The 22,283-nt window shown below is 36.0% G+C and overlaps 1 protein-coding gene and 1 pseudogene across 2 annotated transcripts in view; one reads left to right on the forward strand and one right to left on the reverse strand.

Annotated features, from left to right (window-relative positions):
- The window catches only part of LOC114032680, a 9,925-nt pseudogene extending 8,925 nt beyond the window's left edge, over positions 1–1,000 (reverse strand).
- Positions 1–22,283, forward strand: part of GRM5 (glutamate metabotropic receptor 5) — a 626,642-nt gene that overhangs the window by 335,422 nt on the left and 268,937 nt on the right. The gene's annotated exons all lie outside the window — the stretch shown is intronic.

Here is a 22,283-nt window from a genome sequence, read left to right on the forward strand (position 1 = left end):
TTTTCCATTTGGCCAATTTTGTTTTTTAGGGCATTCTTTTCCTCATTAGCTTTTTGGACCTCTTTTGCCATTTAGGTTAGGCTATTTTTTAAGGTGTTATTTTCTTCAGTATTTTTTTGGGTCTCCTTTAGCAAGCTGTTGACTTGTTTTTCATGATTTTCTTGCATCACTCTCAGTTTTTCCTCTACTTCTCTTACTTGCTTCTCAAAATCCCTTTTGAGCTCTTCCAAGGCCTGAGACTGATTCATATTCTTCTTGGGGGCTTTGGATGTAGGAGTTTTGGCTTCATTGTCTTTTTCTGGTTGTACGTTTTGATCTTCTTTATCACCAAAGTAAGATAATATAGTCTGATTCTTTTTTGTGCTGCTTACTCATGATCCTGGCCAATTACTTGAGTTTTAAACTCTTTGTTAAGGTAAAAGTCTGTTTCCAGTGTGGAGATTTGTACTGTCCCAAGCTTCAGGGGTTTGTACAGCTGTTTTCAGAGATACTTCTAGGGAACTGAAAACTTTCAGTCCTTCCAAGGTGCTATGATAAGGGGCAAGGTGTTTTCTCTCCACTGCCACAAGAAGCTTCACCACACCAGCATTCTTCCTTGCTCCAGGACTGCCCCTCAGAACTGTGACCCAGATCCAAGCACCAGTAAAGCAAGAAATTCCTGCCTCAGCCCTGGCAAAGAGATCCCTGCAATCCCCCTCTGATCAGCCACTCAATTCCCCCTCAGTCTGTGGGTCAGAAGCTCAAGAAACAGCCATGGCTCCAGGCCACGCTCCAGACTTGTGGCTGAGACCTAGCTCCTTCTCTCACTGCAGTCACAGACTTTTCCCACTGACATTCCAAGTTGTCTTTGGTGTTCATGGGTTGAGAAGTCTGGAAACCCACCACAGCTGCCCACAATTCAGTCCTCTGAGGCCTGCTCCAGGTTCACTGCAGCCTGCGCACCCACGCCAGACTGCGCTTCTTTCCCAACCCAGTGCAATACACCTTTCTGATCAACCATCTAGGCTGTCTTGGGCTGTAAATTTGTTTCAGTCTGTCTTTTTGTGGGTTCTGCTGCTTTAGAATTTGTTTAGAGCCATTTTTATAGGTATTTCGAGGGGTTTGGGGGGAGAGCTCAAACAAGTCACTGCTTTCCCTCTGCCACCTTGGCTCTGCCCCCATCCAAATCCTGACTTTACTTTTATTATCATTATGCCCTTAGGTAAGTGACTTCCCTTCTCTTGACTCAGTGTTTATTTTTATCTGAAAAATGAGGGTATTAGACCAAACAATGTCTCCCTAAGGTCTCTTTCAGATATCCACTAAGGTGCCTTTTGTTGTCATTGTTGCTGTTGTTGTTGTTGTTGTGTTATGTCAGTTGTGTCTGGCTCTTCTTGACTTCATTTGGGATTTTCTTGGCAAAGGCATTGGAATGGTTTGGCATTTTCTTCTCCAGCTCCAGGAACTGAGGCAAATGGGGTTAAGTGACTTGCCTAGGGTCACACGTCTAGTAAGTGTCTGAGGCTTGCTTTGAATTCATTAAGATGAGTCTTCTTGAGTTCAGGACTTGTACTCTATCCACTGTGCTGCTAAACTGACCCACTAAATCCCTACAACATTTAAATTCTATGTTGTCTTTTTCTCAGTTTCAATACCTGTAATTAACCAGAATTAGTTTCCATATCTCTGCAACTTCTTTCTTACTTACTCTCCTCATTGTTCTTCCCATTGAACAAAGACCTTGTATTAGATTGGAAGTGCATTGTCCTAAATTTGGCTGTAGCCAATGAGTAGTGAAAAGCAAGCCCTTATTATGAAGATGAACACACCTGGGCAAATTAGAGGTTTATTTGCTTCTTCATGCCACTTTCTTTAGACTCCAGAAGTCATTGAAATGAGGGAGGAAAAATTCATCTTGGAACAAAGAAGATACTGGGCTAAGACTCACTTCCTTCCTTTTATGAGATGTTTTCCAGCAGAATGAGAACTGGAATGTGTACAGTGTGAGTTATTTTGCTCTCAGATGTATACTGGGTAAGTGATTACACAATGATAGAGAGATCAGGTTACTGAGGGAGACTACTGGTTTGAAAACTCTTTCCCCAACACAGACCTCAGCCTATGTCTTAGTAGATCAATCTAAGGGAGTTGCTGGGGGAGTCATGAGGGAGGGGAGGAGGATAAATGGAATTTAAGAACCTTTTCCAGGATTAGGCAGCTAGTGTCAAAATTTGGACTTCAACCCAAGTCTTCCTAGCTCCAAGCTATGTAGTCTATCCAAAATGTCTACAGACAGCTAGGTGGCACAGTGGATAGAGTACCAGGCCTGGAGTCATGAAGACCTGAGTTCTCAGACACTTATAAGTTGTATGATCCTGTTCTAGTCACTTAACCTCTGTTTACCTCATTTCCTTCATGTATAAAATGAAGATAATAACAACACCTACCTTCCAGGGTTGTGTGGATCAAATAAGAAAAAAAAATGAAAAGTGCTTATCTAAGTATCTGGCGCATAGTAAGTGTTTTATAATGATGGTGATGATGTTATCATGATGATGATGATATCATATTACTTGGGACATAACATGATCTTTGAATTTGAAAGCTCTGTATATGAAATCTGTTCAATTCTGAAGTTGACCAGGGATGGGCAGATCAATGACCGTATCTCTTTAGTTTCTGTAAAAAATTACCAAGATCTTTTTACTCCTTTCTTCAATGCCCATGGCACAGATGATTTCATCACTATCAATAACTCAAAAACTTTTACCACAATGAATGGTATCACTGGTTTCCTCAACTTTACTTCTTTCTTTAGTGATTTTCTCTATAGCTCAAATACCTTTTCCTATTGCCCCCCAATATCACTACCATGATTGGTTGAAAATCTATCCATCCTCCAAGTTCTGGCTTACTTTCCCCTCCTCCATGTATCATTCATTGATCCAGGCTGGATTCTGACCTCCTTTGAACTATATGAACAGTTTTTTGAAATCAATAATATTTTTATACTCTACTTTGTATCATATTTAATTTTATTGACCTTGATCCTTGAGAATAGGGATGGATATTACTTTTATATTCTCACCCACCACACCATGCATATTAACTTGCCAAAAAATAGGGAACTGATCACTTTTAGCTTGATTTTTTTTTTTTTACTTTCTATGGTCCTGGCTGATTGCGCCTTTGGTAACTGTAATCTTCATTTTAAATAATCTAATTTTCAATATTTGCTTGTTGGTGTTACTTCACATTAAGCTTCACATTCTAGTTATAAGGATTCTGATAAAATTTTTGAATAAAACATTTTAAGAAAAATAGGTAAATGTTGTATGTGTTGGTTTAGAAAAATAAGAACTTGACTTTGAATTTTTTAAAATTATTAGTGATTTCAAGGCATGAGGAACATCTCATCATTGAGTTTCTTCAACAATGTTCTGGGCATTTGAGCCTTTTTCAAAGTCTTTTTAGAAGTTAAATTGAGGACATAGGACTGTTCCCAATTCAACATTTGTCAGGTAAAGTGAAATCTCACCTGTATATTTTCTATCAGTCCTGTTGAAAAGAAAAGATGAAGGCCAAAAATTTGGTGAAGGAAGAAGTCCGCCACAGTGAAGGCTGTCTTCATAAGAAGGAAAATAAATTATAATGACTCCTGGGAAAATAAGTCTATTACTCTAGATATTTTATTGTATCCAGGAGAGGAAGGTTTTAAAAAAACTGCTGTATGATATGTATAAGTGTATTTTAGGGAATCATTTTATAAAAAGAAAATATTCTGAATATGTTAAATTTCCATCTTCTAAAACTTCAGGGGATGCAGATTTTGTATGTTTTTCCATTTAAATAATGAAATGGGTGGATATGTTACACATTCTTAATACTTCACACTTACATAAGTCTTGCCAGTTGATAAATTTAAATTCAGTGAAATATATCACACTGCAATGTAGCAAGATTCAGGTATGTTCTCAGAGAGAAAGAATTACAATTGATTTATGAAAGGCAGAGCTTTAAAGTAGACATAGAGTCAGAATTGGAGTCAGAAAATGATTAGTTCAAACCCTGGCTTCTGGTACTCATTAATAATGAGGCCATGAGTAAAGTGCCTTCTGTAACTGACTGAGACTTATTTACAAAGTTGCAGATGATTTGATAGAGTGAATTCCCACCCTGACAAAATCAGAGTTCATTGAAGTCTGTTGCCCTATACAATAGATTTGGTGAAAATTTAAAAGTAATGAAAAGTGATATATTGTTACTTCTAAAGATTTGTGATTTCCTTAGAAAGGGGTTCTCTGTACCAAAAAAAGACCAAAGGAAACACCATGACCATGCCACCCCTCTACTGAGTGAACTCCAGTGGCTTCCTTTTGTCTCCAAGACTGAATATAAATTTCACGATTTGACATTTAAAAATCCTTAAAACGTTGTCCCATTCTACTTTTCCAATTTTCTTAAATTTTACTGTCCCTCTAGGATTTAGAAAACAGTTTCATGATTTTCTGCGAATAAAAAAGATTCATCACTTGTGGACCAGGGAGGGAGCTGTCCCTGGTCCTTTCCCTATGTTTATCAATGATTTGGTGGAAGGCATAGAATTATGCTTGTCCAACATGCTAATTCAATGGTACAAATACATGATGAATATATGGCTAGACAATAGTTGTTGTAAGAAAAAAATCAGAGTTTTTAATGCTTTAACTAGTGTAACATCAGTCCATATGATCCAACACCTAAAATAAGTCAATATAATCTTAAATACATTAAGAGAAATAATATTTGTAAACTGAAACTCAGAGAAAGGAAGTTAATTTCCAAAATCAGGTAGTACACCTTAATTCAAAGACAGGTTGGGAACTCAGTGTTCCTAAAACCTAATCCCATGTTCTTTCTACCCCACTGCCCTGCTTTAAAAAAAATCCATTTTAAATCTTCCATATAATAAAAGAGAAAGAAAATGACATCTTAACCCAGAATATCTGGGTCCAAATCTGAGCTCTTCCACTTACTATGTGTAACTGCAGACAAGTCAATTTATTTGTATTCAATTTCATCATTTTTAAAATGAAATGGTTTGACAGGGTGTCCTCAAAATCTGTTTCATCTCTACAATGCTTTTATTGTATGGCCCCCATGAAACTGACCTAGACCACAGTAACCTATAGGAATTTGCTTTTTGTTTCTATCCCTCATTTGACAGCATGATCTAGGTCAAGAAAGAATACTGGTTTTGGAGTCAGAGGTTCTGATTCCCACTCTGGGCTATGCTACTTATTATCTACATAGGATCTTAGGGAAATTACTCAATCTCCTTTTATTCTCAGTACCTTATTTGTAAAATAAGATAATCAAACTAGATGGCCCTACAATTCTTTAGAGTTCTCTAAATATATGATTGTATGAAAATTCAATCTTTGCCACCTTGTATTATCTCTCTAATTTGTAGTTTTATCACTTTGTTATTTAAATCATGTATATTTTTACTTGTGCATAGCATCATGACATGTAGAGGGGATTTACATTTCAGATGAAGTGAAACTAGAGCAGGGGATCTTACCTTGTTGTGTGTGTGTGTGTGTGTTTGTGTGTAGTCCTACTTTGGAAGCCTGATGAAGCCTATGGATTGCTCCTTAGAACAATGATTTTAAAGACATAAAATAAAAATCACAAGATTACAAAGTAAACCATTTACATTTATATAAAATTATCAAAACATTCAGAAAATACATATTCACAGACCCCAGGTCAAGTGCTCTTGGGCTAGTTGACCTCTAAAGCTCCTCCTGACTCTAATATTCTGTAATCCTGCTCTACTAAGAAGTAAAACAATCTATACAAGAAACACCTTGATTATTTTACTAGCAATTAACTTGGGGAGAGATTCAAGTTTAGTTTTCCCTCTTAATCGGAGAATCTCTCTAACTTAAGAAATTCCCCACTATCTCCAATTTTATATTAATGATAAAATGAAAAGGCAAAAAAATTCCACAGCAATAAAAGAGCAAAAGTGCATAGTTAAATTTATCATTTTAAAAAAGTACCAAAAATAACAGTTAAATGGATTTATCCTTGGGGAAGAGCTTACGTCTGAAAACAAAAAAACACTTCTCTTGATTTGGTCAAAATTTTGATTTCCTAAGGGGAATAAGGATTTCACCTTTCTTTTCACTTAATAGTATTTTATTTTTCCAATTACATGTAACAATAGTTTTCAGCATTCATTTTTATAAGATTCTGAATACCGAATTTTTCTCCCTCCCAACCTCCTTGCTCTTCCCCCTCCCCAAGACAGTAAGCAATCTGATATTGGTTATGCATGTACAATCATGTTAACATATCTCCACATTAGTTATATTGTTAAAAAAGAATTAGAACAAAAGGGAAACACAAAAGGGAAAAAAAGGAAAATAGTATGCTTCACTATGCATTCAGACTCCATAGTTCTTTCTTTGGATGTGGTTACCATTTTTCATTACTAGTCTTTTGGAATTGTCTTGAATCATTGTATTTCTGTGAAGAGCTAAGTCTATCATACTTGACCATCACACAATGTTGCTATTATTGTGTATTGTGTCTCCTGGTTCTGCTCACTTCACTCAGCATCAGTTTATGTAAGTCTTTCTAGGTTTTTTTTCTGAAATTCACCTGCCCATCATTTCTTATAGCACAATATTACTCCATTACATCCATATACCACAACTTGCTCAGCCACTCCCCAATTGATTGGCATCCCCTCAATCTCCAATTCATTGCCACCACAAAAAGAGCTGCTATAAATATTTTTTTATATGAGGAGCCTTTTATCTTTTTTGTGATCTCTTTGAGATACAGAATTAGTAGTGGTATTACTGGATCAATGGGTATGCACAGTTTTATAGGCCTTTGGGCATAGTTCCAAATTCCTCTCCAGAATGGTTGGATCAGTTCACATCTCCACCAACAATGCATTAGTGTTTGAATTTTCTCACATCTTCTCCACCATTCATCATTTTTCTTTTCTGTCATATTAGCCAATCTGATAGGTATGAAGTGGTACCTCAGAGTTGTTTTAATCTGCATTTCTCTAATCAATAGTGATTTAGAGCATTTTTCATGTGACTATAGATAGCTTTAATTTCATCTGAAAACTGCCTATTCATATTCTTTGACTATTTATCAATTGGGGAATGACCTATATTCTTAAAAATTTGACTCAATTCTCTATATATTTGAGAAATGAGGCCTTTATCAGAAATCCTGGCTGTAAAAACTGTTTCCTAGCTTTTAACTTCCCTTCTAATCTTGGTGCCATCACTTTTGTTTTGTGCGAAAACTTTTTAATTTAATGTAATCAAAATGATCCATTTTGCATTTCATAATGTTCTCTATCTCTTGTTTGGTCATAAATTCTTCCCTTCTCCATAGATCTGACAGGTCAACTATTTCTTGCTCTTCTAATTTACTTATGGTATCACCCTTTATGTCTAAATCATGTAACCATTTTGACCTTATCTTAGTATACAGTGTGAGATGTTGGTCTATGCCTGGTTTCTATCATACTGTTTTCTGGTTTTCCCAGCAGTTTTTGTCAAATTGTGAACTCTTATCTCAGAAGCTGAAGTCTTTGGGTTTATCAAACAGTGGATTACTATAGTCATTTACAACTGTGTCTTGTGTACCTAACCTATTGCACTGACCCACTACTCTATTTCTTATCCAGTACCAAATAATTATGATGATTGCTGCTTTATAATATAGTTTTAGATCTGGTATGGCTAGACAACTTTCCTCTGCATTTTTTTCATTAATTCCCTTGTTATTCTTTTGTTCCAGTTATTTTTTTATTTTTAAAAATTTATTCAGTATTTTACTTGTTTCCAATTATATGTAAAAACAATTTTAACATTCTTTTTAAACTTTTGGGTTCCAAATTCTTTCTCTTCCTCCCCACCCTCCCCTCATCCTTATCTGGATACTGCCTGTACTGGGCTACACTCCCCTTTTACCCGAGTGAGATATAGACTGTATGTATAGTCATGCAAAACATATTTCCATAGTAATCATGTTGTGAAAGAAAACATACATAAAATTCATAAAAAGAGTTAAAAAAAATTTGGTTCCATCTATATTCAGACACCATCAGTTCTTTGTCTGGGGATGGATAGCATTTTTCATTATTAATCTTTTAGAGTTTTCTTGGATCATTGTATTGCTGAGAATAGGTATGTCATTCAGAACTGATTATCTTACAATATTATTGTTACTTTGTACACAGTACATTTCACTTTGCATGAGCTCTTATAAGTTTTTACTTTTTTTTCTGAGAGCATCCTGCTCATCATTTCTTATAGCACAATAGTATTCTATCACAACCATGCAGCATAATTTGTCCAATCATTCCCCAATTGATGGGCATCCTCACAATTTCCAAATCCCTTCCACTAGAAAAGAGCTACTAGACATATTTCTGTACCTATAGATCCTTTTCCCTTTTCTGATCTCTTTTTGGATACAGACCTAGTACTGGCACTGCTAGATCAAAGGGTATGCATAGTTTTATAGCCCTTTGAACCTAGATTCAAATTGCTCTAAAGAATGGTTGAATCAGTTCGCAACTCCAACAGAGTATTAATGTCTCATTTTTTCCACATGCCTTCCAATATTTGTCATTCTCCTTTTCTGTTCTATTTGCCAATCTAATAGGAATGAGGTAGTACCTCAGAATTGTTTCAATTTGCATTCCTCCAATCAGTAGAGATTTAAAGCACCTTCTCATATAGCTATAGATAGCTTTGATTACTTCATCTGAACACTATTAATATATCTAGAACATTTATGAATTGGAGAATGGCTCTATTTTTATAAACTTGACCCAGTTCTCTATATATTTGAGAAATGAGGCCTTTATCAGAGAAACTTGCTTCAAGATTTTTCCCAGTTGTGATTGCTACATGTATTTCCCTCCATCCGATTCCCCCCTGCTTATTTTATTCTCTCTCTCCTTTCACCCTGTCCCTCCTCAAAAGTGTTTTGATTCTGACTAGCACCTCTCCCAGTTTGCCCTCCCTTCTATTACCCCCACTCTCTTATTCCCTTCCCTTCCTACTTTCCTGTAGGGTAAGATAGATTTCTATACCGAATTGAGTGCATAAGTTATTCCTGCTTTGAGTCAATTCAGATAAGAGTATGGTTCACTCATTTTCTCCACACACCTCCCCCATCTTCCCCTCTGCTGTAAAAGCTCTTTCATTACTCTGTTATGTCTCTATGCTTCAAATGTGTCTCTTGCAAACAACATATTGTAGGATTCTGTTTTTTAATCCACTCTGCTATCTACTTCCATTTTATAAGAGTTCATCCCATTCACATTCATAGGTATGATTACTATGTATTTCCTCCATCTTATCCCCCACCCTGTTCATACTTTTCTCTTTCTCTCTCTCTTTTCACCCTGTCCCTCCTTACCAGTGTTTTGCTTCTGACCACCACATCCCTCAACCTTCTCTCCCTTCTACCAGCCCCCCTTTTTCTTTTTCCTTTCTCCTCCTACTTCCCTATAGGGTAGGATAAATTTCCATGCCCAACTGCGTATGTATGTTATTCCATCTTTGAGCTGAATCTGATGAGAATAAGGTTCAAACAATGCTTACCCCCTCCCTTCTTTCCCTCTACTGTAATAGGTCTTTTGTTCCTCTTCATGTAATGTAATTTACCCCATTCTACCTTCCCCTTTCCTCTTCTTCAAGTACAATCCTTTTTATCACCCCTTAATGTTTCTGTATCATCACATCAAAGTCAACTTATTCCTATTCTTCTAACTGCCCTAATAGAGCTACAATTCTCAAGAGTTAGCAATGTCAGCTTCCCATGTAAGGATGTAAACAATCTAACCTTATTGAATAATGTTTTGTTTTGTTTTGTTACTCTTTCCTGTTTACATTTTTATGCTTCTCTTGAGTCTAGTATTTGAAGATCACATTTTCTGTTCAGGTCTGGTCTTTTCATCAGGAAAGTTTGAAAGTCCCCTACTTCATTGAATTTCCATCTTTTCTCCTGAAAGATTATGCTCAATTTTGCTGGGTACTTGATTCTTGGTTGTAATCCAAGTTCTTTTGTCTTCCAGAATACCATATTCTGAGCCCTCCAATCCTTTAATGTAGAAGTTGCTAAATCCTGCATAATCCTGACTCTGGTTCCTTTGTATTTAAATTGTTTCTTTCTGGCTGCTTGCAGTATTTTCTCCTTGACCTGATGATTCTGGAATTTGGCTGTAATATTCCTTGGAGTTTTCATTTTGGGGTATCTTCCAGGAGAGATCAGTGGATACTTCCAATGACTTTTTACCCTCTGGTTCTGGGGTATTAGGGAAGTTTTCCTTGATAATTTCTTGAAAGATGCAGTCCAGGCTCTTTTTTGGATTGTGGCCTTCAGCTAGTCCAATAATATCTCTCCTGGATCTATTTTCCATGGCAATTTTTTTCCAATGAGGTATTTTACATTTTCTTCTATTTCCTTCATTCTTTTGATTTTGTTTGACTGATTCTTGATGTCTCATAGTCATTAGCTTCCACTTGCACCATTCTAATTTCTAAGGAATTATTTTCTTCAGTGAACTTTTGTGTCTCCTTTTCCATCAGGGCAATTCTACTTTTGAAGGATTTGTTTTCTTTGGTGATTTTTTTTTTCTTTTGATCAATTGTATTTTTAAAGGAATTGTTTTCTTCAGTCAATTTTTGTCCTTCCTTTTCCAAGTGGTTGATTCTCTCGCAGAGCTCTCATTTATTTTCCAAAATTTTCTTCTACCTCTCTTACTTGATTTTAAAAATCCTTTTGGAGCTCTTTCAAGAAGATTTTTGGGGCTTGAGACCAATTTATATTCCTTTTGAGGCTTTGGTTGTAGCTCCTTGGATATTGATGACCTCTTCTGAGTTTATGTTTTGATCTTCCCAGTCACCATAGTAGCTTTCTATGTTCAGGGCTCTTTTATGGTTTTTGCTCATTTTTAGCCTATTTCATGACCTTTAAAATTGATCTCTGCTTCTGGGATACAGAGGGCACTATCCCAAGTTTCTTGTGCTAGGGGACAGGGGCCTAGTCAGTGGCTTTCCATGCTGGGGTCTGATCACCCCCTTTATGCGCTGAGGCCTCAGGTGCTAACAACTTGATTACTGAATTGTGGTAGCCAGGCCTAGTCATACCTGTTGTACTGGGAGTTCCAGGGCTGGTAGTCTGCCTTCTATGCTAAGGCTGGAGATTTCACAGCTGGCCTGCTGAGCCAGGACCACTGGGCCTAGGTACCTGATCTGTTCTGTGACTAAGAGCCTCCTGCTGGCTTAACTGGATACTGCCTGTACTGGGCTATACTCCCCTTTTCCCCAAGTGAGACCAGCCTTTCCTGCAGTTCTTCTAAGGTATCTTAAGCTGGAAAATTATTTCACTCTGTCTTTTTGTAGGTTCTGTCACTCCAGAGTCCATTTAGAGGCTTGATATAACATTTCCAAGGGAAACTGGGGAGAGTTCAGGCAACTTTTCTCCACCATCTTGGTTCTGCCTCCCATTCTCATCTTTCAATGATTATTGCAATGTTTTTTTTTCCTAGCCTGTCTTACTGCCTTAAGTTTCTTGTCACTTCAATCCTTCTTCCACTACTTGCCAAGTAAAGTCAAGTCAAATAATGTTTATCAAGCACTTATGCACTTGGCACTGTACTATGTATTGGGAAGAAAGAGAAAGGCAAATGGTCCCTTCTCTCAAGGAGCTTACAGTCTAATGGGGAAGATAACATGCAAAAATTTTATGTAAATGTGATAGACAGTAAGAACTGGAAATAATCTCAGAAGGAAAGTCCTAACCAGAATGTTGAATTTTAGCCGAGATTTCAAGGAAGCAAGGGAAGTCAGGAGGCAGACCTAAATCATAGGTCTGACCATGTCTTGCTTAGTGATCTTCAGAAGTTTCCTATTACCTCCCAAGTTAAATACAGACTTCTTTGTTTTGAATTTAAAAATCTTTAAAACCTGACCCCCTTCTACCTTCCCAGTTCCCCTACATTTGATTCCACTGCATACTCAATTTTCAGACTGAGATACAGTAGCTTATTTGGAATTCCTGTAACAAAATACTTCCATTCTTCATGCCTTAGCAATGGATGTCTCCCATGCCTGGAGTGCTCTGTCCCACACCTTCATGTCTTAGTTTTTCTGGCTTCTTCCAAGACTGCTCAAAGCTACTTTCTTCAGGAGACCATTCCTCACTTCCCATTGCTAATGCCTCCCCTTTCAGCTTGCCTTCCATCAGCTTTGCATATATCTTGTCTATTCCTGTTTTTTAATAGCTTATCTTCCCTAGTAGGCCATGAGTAAGGATTTTTTGTTGTTGTTGTCATATTCTTTGTTCATCCTTTTGTGTCCCTAATGCTTAGCAGAATGCCTCAATCATAGTAAGTAAGCACTTAATAAATGCTTGAAGACTGACTTGATTCTGGAGATATCAGAGACATAAGATGAAGGGCATTAAAATTACACTAAACATTATGACATTATTATCTGCGATATGAAGGAAGCCTCAGTACTGTTGGCTTCAACCAGCATAGATTTCACAAGATTATTATGAGCATCTAAATGAAATAATATATGTAAAGTAATTTGCAAACATTAAAGCACTATATAATCATTGGCTATTATTATTATTATTATTATTATTATTATTTCAACCTTGAGCTTCCATCTAGATTTAAAATGTCTCCAAGATAATACATTTTTGCAGAAACAAAGATTTTTAGAAGTGCCTCAAAGGCAGGAATTGTGTCTATTATTTCATACATCTCCATAATGCCTCAAATTCAATGAGTATTTTAAAAAACTATTCAATTCATTGAAACTATGCAAAATTCATCTTTGAAAACTGATTTCCAAATCATACACTTCCACACTTGAATATAGGGTTCCTGTGAAATGCCTGAAGCATTTAATCAATGCAATGTAGAGGGTGTATCTTTTTAAATGGTTGCATATGATTATTTGTTTAACCTGCTTTGACAATGAAAGTGCCTATATGGTTACTGATAGGAGAATGAAACTGAGGTTTTAAATTAAAAAAAATCTGGTGGAATAAAGTAAAACTCTAGTCTTTCTCCTTTCTATAAAAGTGGGAACCTGGGGGAGAGCTCATTTGTAAGAATAGTTACATATATTTGTAAAGGTTCATGAACATGACGGTGAAACTGCAGGAATTGGGGATTCTATAACTCCAACTTCCTGTTATAAAGTTACCAAATATAATCTGGTGACATTTAAATAATTATTTTTAAGCTGAATTTCAATTAATGTGGAAAAATAAAGTTATTTTCAAATTATAATGTATCTTTTAGAATAATTTCATAAGAGATAGATTATTAGAAACCTTGTGATTCAGGCAATTCTTACTCAGTAATATCATTGTACAAATCCTTTTTTTTCTCCCTTCCTTCTTTCCTTCCTTCTTTTTTTTCTTTCTTTAGAGGGACCTATGAAAACTTAGGGGGGGAAAAATCTGTTGTGATATCTCATAATTGCTTTAATAAACTAGCCTACCAATAATAATAATTTATGGGCTATTCTTATCGCCACCATAATAATTATCTGCATTCAGACAATGATGCATGCTAAGTATTGGTATTACAAAGAGCTTCAAAATATCAATTCATAAAATCTGATAAATCTTTATAAAATACCTACTATGTGCAAGGGATTGTGCTAGGTGCTAAAAATATGACAACAAAAACCTATCCCTGTCCTCAAGGGGCTTATGTTCTATGGAAGTTGTACAACAGATAAATATATTTATGATATTTTGAGGAAGGAGAGTACACACACACATACACACACATACACACACACACACATACATACACCCAGCTAGAGTAGAGGTATCGTGAACTGATCCCTGAAGGAAGCTAGAGAGTTTAACCATTTCCTATTGTCTGCCTCCCCTGTGTTACAACACATGTGGCAGCTAGATGGCATATTGTATGGAAGTCTAAACTTGGAGTCAGAAAAACCAAAGTTCAAACCCTGGCTCTTGTAATTATTGTTTCTGTCACACTGGCAAGATATTTCCCTGTGCCTCAATGTTTTCACCTGAAAAATGGGGTAATAATAGTACATACCTGACAGTGTTGTCCTGAGGATCAAATGAGATGACCTATATAAAGTCTTTGCAAATCATAAAATACTATATAAATATCCACTGTTATTTTTGTTATTATTTTGTTATTATTGTTATTCACAGCTCCTCCTATTATCCAGTCTTCAGATGCCTTCAGATTACCCTCCTTACTCTATTAAATTCCTTTAGTCTCCTGATCCTGACCATATCAAGTCTGAACCCTATATGCTGGCAATAAGCTCACCTGTAAAATGAATTAACATTCTGTGTCAGGTTAGGCCCTGGTCTACCTTTATTCCTGCCCAATTCTAATAAATGAAGTGAGTCAACAAAAATTTCATTAATTCTCACAATGTGATTGATTTTACAATAGTTCTCCAGAGCTCTAAAGTTTCTAAACTGCTTTTCTTATTCCCTCATATAAATCTTAAAATTTATTGACATTCTAGTTTTGTGTCACAATTTAATTTTATTTTATTAATTTTATTTTTTTCAATTAACAAGCATTTTTTAATCCATCCCTTCATCCCTCTCATTGGTCCTCATTGGGCAAATTAAAAAAAAAACAAAAAACAACTCAGTGCATATCTGTATAGTTTAGCAAAACAAATTCCCACATGGGATATGTCTGAAAAATGTCTTTCTGCATTTCACTTTCATCACCTGTGATGAGTGTTATGTTTCTTTGTTATTTTTAAACTCATCACTTTTCATTTCATTGAGCATATTTCTAAATATTTTCAAATTTGTTTTCCTCAGTAATATCATTATCATTGTATAAACTGTCCTAGTTTTGCTCAAGTTGCTCTGCCTCGGTTCATAGAGGTCTTTCTAGTTTCCTCTGAAATGGTCCTAGTCCTTGTTTCTTATACCATTACATTCATATACCACAATTTGTTCAGTCATTCCTAAATATGAGGATATCTCCTTGGGGTACAAGTCTAGAAGTAATATAGCTGAGCCAAAGGCTTTGCATGGTTTAATCAGTTTCTAGGCATAGTTCCAAATTGCTTTTCAGAATGGCTGGACCAATTCACAGCTCCAACAGTGCACTAGTGTACCTGTTTTTCCACAGCCCCTCCATCATTTGTTATTTTCCCTTTTTTTCATCTTTGCCTGTCTGAAGAGTGTGAGGTAGCATCTCAGGGATGTTTTTTTTTTTAATTTCTATTCATCCAGTTATTAGTAATTTAAAACATATTTTCGTATGATTGCTAGTATCTTGGATTTCTTCATTTGAAAACTACCTGTTCATATCCTTTGACTGCTTATTTATTAAATAATTGCTTTTAGTCTTACAAATTTTAATCATCTCTTTATATATCTTGGAAATGAAACCTTTATTGGATAAACCTGGTGCAAAGATTATTTTCCCTATAGTTACCTATTTACTTTCTAAATTTTACTACATTAGATTTGTGCACGCAAAAACTTGTGAACTTCTCTTTTCTTGTTTAATCAGGAACTCTTCTCTACTTTATAGATTCAAAGGGTAAGCCCTTCCTAGTTCCTCTACCATTTACTTATGGTGTGACCTTTTAAATCTAGGTCATATGTTCATTTGAAGTTTATGCTGGTGTATGGTGTAAAATATTTGTCTGAATCTAATTTCTACTTTAATGTTGTTCAGTTTACCCAGAAATTTTTATCAAATAGTGATTTTTTCTCTCAGTAAATGAGATCTTTGTGTTTATGAAACACTATGCTACCCTGTGTGTTTGCTCATTTATTCTTCATATAATCTCTTCTGCTGATCAAATTCTCTCTTTTTTTAAACCGTATCAAATTATTTTAATGAATGCTTACCTTAAAACAAACTTCTGAAACAAACGTTCTTATCCTTAACAACTGAAAAAGAATTGAGATTCAGTAAAATGAATTGATTTGCCTTGATAAGGAAGGAGAGACTCAGGGAGGTTACATGAATTATTTGTGGTCATACAGCTAGTAAATGGCAGAACCAAGATTAGAACCCACATCCCCTGATTCTATTTTTACCTTGAAGGCTGATATTTTAGATTATGATAATCCATTTGAGCAGGAAGACATTTCATTTTTTCCCTTCTCACTGTTACACTTAATTATTTAATAATTATTTATAATCCTTTTATATATGACAACAATGCGGCACAAACTAATTTAACTAACTCATAGTCCAATGAAGTGGTTATAGATACTACAATGGACATTTTGTCAGTCTTCCTGCCCATTATTATAAATAACTCTGAATAATTATCTAGTGAATACAGAATCCTTCTGTACATTAAATATGTGGAGAACACCTGAAAAAGATAATGCCTAAATCCAAAAATAAAGGACATTCTCTAGCTTCCTTTATTAGCTTCCTATCTTTCATAAGAAACATCATTTATTAAATCCTGTTGTGTAAAGCACAGTGCTTAGGGTCATGATATTAATCACTTGCATTTACTTTATCTCTTTCTTTCTTTTTTTTTTTTTTTTTTTTTACATTTCAGACCTGTAATTTCATTAGTTTAGGGAACTTGGGGTAAGGAACCACCCCTACCAATGCAGATTATAAACATCAACTTCCTTTGAAAACTTTAAGGCACTCTGTAAATGTTAGCTATTAACATTATTATTACTATTTATTTATTATCTACAATTTTAGTGAAAGTCTTAGAGAGTCATCTGAGGCCCTACACTAAGTAGATTCACCAGGATCATGCAATGAGAATCTCTCAGAGGTAGTACTTGAACCCAGATCTTCCTCACTCTGAGCCTCATTCTTTCTCTACTACACCATGTTGCCTATCTATTTACATAGTGAATTATGATTTATAAAGCAGTTTTGTTTTTTTTTTCAGTTGGGCAATAGGGGTTAAGTGACTTGCCCAGGGTCACAGAGCTAGTAAGTGGTATGTGTCTGAGGCCAGATTTGAACTCAGGTCCTCCTGAATCCATGCCCGGTGCTCTATCCACTGCACCACCTAGCTGCCCCCTATAAAGTATTTTAAAAAATTCTTATTTGATCCTAACCACAAAAGGTCGAGATAGTTAGAACAACTTTTATCCAACTCATTTTACCAGCAAGGAAACTCATGCAAATAGGTTAAATTACTTCCCCAGTCTCATGAGTCCTCAGTGGTAGAGCTGGAACTTAAATCAACAAATTCTGTCTCCAAGGCAAGTGTTCTTCCCAATGCACCAACCTTTTGACCTAATAGAAATGGGATGCAAAGGACATTCATGAGCTGGACTGTGGCCAGAGAAGTCGGGATACTGAATGGCTTTGAGTTCATCATATTAGGACAAGTTAAAGGAATTGGTGATATTTAACCTGAACAAGAGGAGACTTGGAAGGAACATGTTAGCTTTCATCAAGCATATGAAGAACTGTCATATGGAGGAGACTCTTTCTACTTGGTACCAGAGGTCAGAAGCAGGACTATTGAGTACAAGATGCAAAAGAGTTGATTTAGACTTGATGTCAAGATTTAGACTTAAGATTCAATCTGCCCCAGTGTGGAATGGGCTACCTCAAGAGATGATAGTTCCTCCTTCCTTGGAGGTTCTTCTACCAGCGGCTCAATGACCGTTTGTTCAATATGTTGTAGGATTTCTTTACTCTCTGGATTGGATTAGATGGCTACTGAGGTCTCTTCCAAGTCTCAATTTGTTTGATTCTACATAAATAAATTGCAGATGCTATTTTTTTCTTTTCAACTTATTATTTTTAATTTTCTTTTTTTGTAATTTGAGGTACATATTCATAAGAAAAGGATTTAGAGGACAATTAGGCAAATTATTTCATGAGTTCAGCTATACTAATCATTTGTAATTGGGGTAGATCAATATGCATGTAAGTGAGGATGTCTAACATTTATACATGTATTTGTGCATACATACATATATATAAAATATATACATATATACATACATAAGAGTGTATGTGTGAGTGTGTAAGAGGGGATAGTCAGGATCTTATTTAACAAGGAATTGCCCTGACACTAAATTCATGCAATCAGACAGTATAAGAAGAGGTGAGGGAAAACTTTCTTTCCTTTGATGTCTACGTGGGAAAAAACAAAATTTGAATTCCATGAAACCTATATTCATGTAGTGAGCTACTGAGGCTGCATATATTGCTAGAGTGAGATTCTTATAATTGCTTCACAAATAATTCTAAGGGAATGACACATATGTGGCTTTACTTAGTTACAAATCTAGATCTATTTGTGAAGGGAGAAAGTACAAAAGGCAGTCATGGTTTAGTTTTATGTGAGTCCTGTTGCAATGATAGCTACAACTAGGAGGCAGACAAGTCAAGGTTCAAGTATTCTTGAAATGGTATTCATTCCCCTTTTGTCTATGTTTATGACTCCTAGATTTGAACACTATGCATCTTCTGCCATCTTACCCTGGAATATCTCTCTGCTTTGCCAGCCCCCATTTCCCATTGGTGAATTCCTCATAAGGCTTCCATTTTGTGGAGGCCTAGGTTGCCAGACTTAATTCCCTTCTGACTTTCCAGAATTCAACTCTATGTACTCATGCTGGGTACCGTTAATCCTTCATTCTCTCTCCCCTACCTTCTAGCTTCCTTATATGTGTTGTCTTCTCCCAGTAGATTTTAAACTGCTTGAGGGAAATGCTTATATTTTTGTTTATATTTGTATCCCCAGCACTTAGCACAGTGTCTAGCACATAGTAAGCACTTAAAAGCTTCCTTACCTTAGCAAAACGTGCCAAGTGGGAGGTGCTGACCATCATCCAAAACAATGACCCAGGCTGGGCTGAGTAAATCTCAGTTCACCCTCAATTGGGCATTAAATTCCAGGGAGTGGCAAAGAATTTCTATCTTACAGCAGTCCTACATCAGAATTTTCTGGAGTTTAGGAATCCAAGGAATTTTGCATGATTACACCACACTGATGCCTATGGAATCAATACAGACAGCTCTTGTCCACACCATGACATCAAGAATGATGTAAAAAAAAAAAAGGTTATTGTTTGTTTTCAGCACAATAAATAAATAAATAAATAAATGAACAAGCAAAAAACAAGACATGTGCAATTTGGAATGCATCATCCAGCTAATAAAACATATTGCAATTTCCCCTTTATTCTATAGATATGGAAATTGTGGACCAGGAAGATTGAACTAGTAAATGTCAGCTAGTCATACAGCCAATAAATTTCAAGATAGAGCATTTCAACTGCAATCCTCTGACTTAAGAGCCATTGATCTTTTCATTTTATCAGGTTGTGTCCTCCTTGGATATGTAAACAAACTTTAATACAGTGCAACAGTCATGTATTATGTGCCTAAACAAATATGTATGCAACTGGAAGTCAATGGAAATCAATGTGAAAGGTTCTGATTTCTGCCATCAGGGAGTTTACAATCTAGTAAGGGAGGGCAGATATGTCACAATGTGACAAATAGGAAGAAAAATACCTTACACATTTTTAAGAGATGAATTTGTGTTTTTTAGGGGGAGAGGAGGTCTGGACCTGTAATATCACCAGATTTCTATACATTGGTATAGATGTACAAGATTCAGAGAGTTCTCTGAGGACATCCTGAGGCTAGATGCTTTGGGTATGGTCACTGAGCTAGTATTTACCCAAGTCTTCTAGGCTTCTGGGCATCTATATCTCTTGGATCACATTGTCCCTGTGCCCAGCAGGCATTAACAAATGTGTTAAGTTGATTTGAATTGAAAAGCTTATAGCAAGATGTTATTAATGCTTCTTGTTTCCAGCAGAATGAATCAGGAAGGATTATAGCTACAGATAGAGCTTTAGATGTTGATAACCATGGGGAAGTATGGGGTGGGGGCAGGGGACTGATTAAAAAAAAGTACTGTGCTGAATATAGCTATAACTGATAGTGATTATATAATAGATACAGACAGTGAGTTCTCTTGGAAATAAAGAAGATGGGAGAAACTTTTCATTCTCAGATTAGGTTAACCTTGAATGATGAAGTAAAACTACTCATAGTCACTTTTTGAGGAATTATAATCATGAAAAAGAGAAAATGATATAAGAAATCTCTCTCCATATATCCTCCACATTAATCATGTTTTTTCTCATATCTCAACTTTTATGATGTATAATGAACCTTATTGTCATATTGAAAAACATTAGGGAAGAGTAGCCAGCAAGCCTTGAAATCGAATATCCTCTGACCCATACTAGATATGACAAATCTAGGCACATCACTTAAACTCATATCATTCTGGGCAACTCTCCAAGGCTAGATGTTGTGTAGAAAGTGAAATTTTCTGAAGTGGGGAGTTCCTTAGGTCACAGGTCTAGTCCCTAGCTCTGCCTTATTGATACAGGAGGCATAGGCAAGAGAAAATGTCTTAGATTTCACCCAAAGGGAAACTCCCTGAAGTCTCTAGAGTAACAAACTAGGAATGATGATGAAGACCACCGTATGATGAAGACCACTTGCTCATCTCATGTCTTCCAAGAGTCTTTTCCTTCAGTAACTTGATTTCTTCCATCTTCTCCCTCAAAGCTAGAAATCAGGAATGCCTGAATAATAAGTCCCTAAAAGGTTACAGGCCTTTGGAAAGTCTTAAAGGGGACTGGAAAAGACTGAAACTTTCTTGCCTCTACACCAACTCTACCCCTCATGCTGGGTAGTGCATTCCTCTTCTCCAATAAGGAGAGAGACTCATACCAATGGGCTTTGGGACAGGGATGATAGATAGAGAGCTAGACAGATAGACAGATACATATAATTTTACATATATATAATTATATATATATATGTGTGTGTGTGTGTGTGTGTGTAACAATTCTATATATAATTCTAGAAAATATAGATATGAATACAAAAACATCTATGTGTATGTATATCTACATACAGATAAAATAGTTTATCTATCTAGTATATACTTTTGGTAAAAGAAGTAAAATTGTAATAGGAGATTATAAGGTGAGGCAGTTTCCAAATGAGGGAACCAAGAAACACCTTTTGGAGGAGGTATTAAGGAACAGGTAGGATTTCATTGGTCAGATTGGTCAGATGTAGTAACAAAGAATATTTTGGACAGAATTCTCCATAGCACTTAGAATAGTGCCTGGTACATAATATATGCTTAATAAGTATTTTGTATTGATATTGTGGTAGCAAAGTCTAAGGAAAGTTCATTCTATGGAAAATTAGAAAAGGATGAGATGGATTCATTGTAATTATTAATACACATTTGTGGAGTTTCTCTAGGGTACTTGACAATGAAAGAGTAGTAATAGCACTATGAAAATCTGGTAATGCATTATCCCTGACTTAGATGGGCTAATAAATATATAGACATATATAGTTCATATGGATTAGAAAATGAAGGGCTGTAGGCAAAGAAAGTTGAATGCCTGAACATATGTGGTTTCTTGGTGAGCTGGTTTTCCTTATTTTTTTCTTTGTTATCAGAAAAAACTCACTGAGTTGGTAAGATACATCTGGAAATGACTATGCTATGAAAACAAAAGGCATCAATGAAACTTTGATTACAAATAAATAATTTAATGTACAGTATTCTACTTAGGGAAAAAAATACTATAGATCCCTCGGAGGATAATAGAAAGGTAGAAAAAAGCTTGCACCTGGTTCAGCTGACCAAGGTGACTTGGATGTGACTCTCTTTTTTATTTTTCATTTGTTTTGGGCTCCAGGAAAAGTACTTAGTCCCTGAACACTCTGTAACAAATGGTATCACATTATGGCATCTAGCCAACCCATAAGAGACATCATGGCCACTAAATCCCCAGCTGAAAGGATTGTGAAAAACCCAAGAGCTACTGGAGAGCCAACAAGGACTAATGAGTCTGCATCTGCTGGTGCCACCTGTGCCTGGGAAACCAAAGCCAAATCATTCTCCCACTAGTCCTCCAGCATATCATAAACCCCATTTACTTATGTTGATTCAGAGAGATGAAGGGGTAGGTGGAGGGAAAAAATATTCAAAAGTGCAGTAGGGCCCAATCATATTCCTAACCTCATTAAATATGCGAAGATTCATATTTATTCCAGTGTATATAAAAAACTGACATTGTCATCCACCTTCTCAAGAGATGCATACACTTATGCATCTATTGTTTTTCTTTTCTCTCTCACACAATACCACAATATTAATGTTAGAATTTTAGCAAGTATCTGGCAAATGACTAAAGTTCAGTGTCAAATGTAGACAAAG

The sequence above is a fragment of the Vombatus ursinus genome, unplaced genomic scaffold, assembly GCF_900497805.2.
Source record: "Vombatus ursinus unplaced genomic scaffold, bare-nosed wombat genome assembly UNPS02005659.1, whole genome shotgun sequence".
Taxonomy (NCBI): domain Eukaryota; kingdom Metazoa; phylum Chordata; class Mammalia; order Diprotodontia; family Vombatidae; genus Vombatus; species Vombatus ursinus.